We start from the raw sequence: 2,445 nt of genomic DNA, 5'->3' as shown, positions 1-2,445 counted from the left end.
TCCTACATTATTTCACCGTGTCTGATAGCCAAAGAGAACAACCTCTTCAGGCAACAACTCCTAGGAAATAACAAAATTCAAGCACTGGGTCTCCTCAATAACCACCTTATGGCTTCTGGGAGTACCTGTTTTTACATTTCGTGTACTCTTTGGCATTTACAGGCACAATCTATCACAATTTTCTCTAATCACGTCTGTGGGTATCATTTGTACCTTTCCCAGCCCTAAATCTTCCAAGAATTCTACAGCAACACCTGGCTTTTCTAACATCTATGCATTATATCCCATGTTGTCTTTTCTGGTAAAATAGAGTATCTCTTAGTTTCCAAATCCAAAAAACAACAACCACCACCACCAAAACAACAACAAGAAATCAAACCAAAACAAACCAACAAAACAAAAAAGAATTAAAGGCTAGTGTTACACTCTCCACAAGTGACAACCATTTATTTCAAGCACGGGCAGAGTGATGTTGCAAAGTTCCAAGGCACTTTTTAATAATACATACTGGGGATGCGAAGAGAAGCTTGGTAAAGAGCATTGAAGATTCACTGTCATCTGTTGCAAATAAATGGCAGGCGATCACAGAATGTCACCACTAAGATCATACTAAACTCAAACACAATCAAGGTCTAACATAGCATACAAATATTCTATCCGGGTGCACCAGATTCCAGCTGTTTCTCTTGCCTCTCATCCTCTCTGCTGCTGCCCTTGTCCTCGTTTGCCATGCTCTCTGTCTGCACCCCACTTGCCACCATCGCTGACCAGCAGCAGCTGCAGTTGTCACTGGTGAAAGGACTCACCTTGGCTGACAAAACACGCCTCTGACCCTCGGCAGCACTAGCGTCCTGGCCAGCAAGGCTGCAAGGAGAATCTTCCAGGACTCCTGAAGGACTTCAGCCGAGCAGGAAAGTAAAGTGCCTACTAGCACCAGAGTTGAGGATGAGCCCTTACTAAGAGAAAATCTCTGCTGCCGCTTCGCTGTCTTTCCCATCTAGTACCATGATATCTGGCAGATGTACAGGAAAGCTGAGGCCACCTTTTGGACTGCTGAGGAGGTGGACCTTTCCAAGGATATCAGCACTGGGAAGCTGTGAAACCCGATGAGAGACATTTTATAGCTCACATTCTGGCTTTCTTTGCAGCAAGTGATGGCATACTCAATGCAAACTTGGTGGAGCGATTTAGCCAAGAAATTCAAGTTACAGAGGCTGGCTGTTTTATGGCTTCCAAACTGGCATGAGAAGCATACACTCTAAAATGTATAGTCTCCTTATTGACACTTACATTAAAGATCGCAAAGAAAGAGAATATCTTTTCAATGCTATTGAAACAATGCCTGTGAGAAGGCTGACTGGGCCTTGCATTGGACTGGGGACAAAGAAGCTACATATGCAGAACGAGTTGTGGCCTTTGCCGCGGTAGAAGCAATCTTCTTTTTCTGGTTCTTTTGCATCGATATTCTGGCTCAAGAAACAGGGACTGATGCCGGGCCTTACATTTTTCCAATGAGCTTATTAGCAGAGACGAGGGTTTACACTGGGACTTTGTCTACCTGATGTTCAAGCACCTGGTACACAAGCCATCGAAGCAGAGAGTAAAAGAAATAATCACCAACGAGGTTAGGATAGAGCAGGAGGGGATCCTCATGGATGCCTTGCCTGTGACACTCATCGAGATGAACTGCACTTTGATGAAGCAGTACATTGAATTTGTGGCCTATCTGGATAGACACTGGTTGTACCTGAAGCTGTTGCCTCTGCACACATCACATCTGGCTGCTAAGGGAGGCCCTACGTAAGGATATTGTCTCAACTTCCTGAAGGAAACATAAATACTCTGAGCAGTTGGGAGGGATAATTGTTCACTGCTGTAACAAATTTGATCTTATGCATCTGTATTGTTTTAACTTAGATTCCTTCTGTAAACTGATCCTCCCGCTTTAACATCTTCCAGAAGTTCATTAGCACAGAAATTGGATTTACTTTATTTCCCCCCCCCCTCCAGGAACTAAAATGATGAAATTTGTATCACATTTGCATTCTTGTATTCCAGACAGACATTTTCCTATGCTTTTGCCTTTCTCTTGTCTTCTCCAGGTGTCTCTTCCACTTTATAGACACTCTTTACATTCTAGTCTAAATAATTTAGCTCCAATAAAGCCTTTGTTAATTCATAATGATCCTGGACCACCAGAGAACTTAGCAAGACTGATAAAGTTCCATGCCTGTGTTCTTGCTGAATTTAGTTCTTCCTCAAGTCTCTGTGAAATGTCCTATCAGGCCTCATGATCTGGACATTATATATTGCTTCCTTCTTTATCCACTCTGTCTTTGTCCAGCCTGTTCTTTCTCTACTGTACTCTTGCCCCGGGTATCCATGAGGATCTCCAGTGGTGATGGCCAAGAATTTATAACTTCTTATATGAGCCAATTCATCATG

General features: G+C 43.1%; 1 pseudogene; it reads left to right on the top strand.

The window, feature by feature from the left end:
- Window positions 1–729: 729 nt before the first annotated feature.
- Window positions 730–1,804, top strand: LOC110293339 (annotated as a pseudogene).
- Window positions 1,805–2,445: the final 641 nt, after the last annotated feature.

Source organism: Mus caroli, chromosome 4 (assembly GCF_900094665.2).
Source record: "Mus caroli chromosome 4, CAROLI_EIJ_v1.1, whole genome shotgun sequence".
Lineage (NCBI taxonomy): Eukaryota > Metazoa > Chordata > Mammalia > Rodentia > Muridae > Mus > Mus caroli.
Note: the sequence above shows the minus strand (reverse complement) of the source record. Positions and strands in the feature narration are given on the sequence as shown.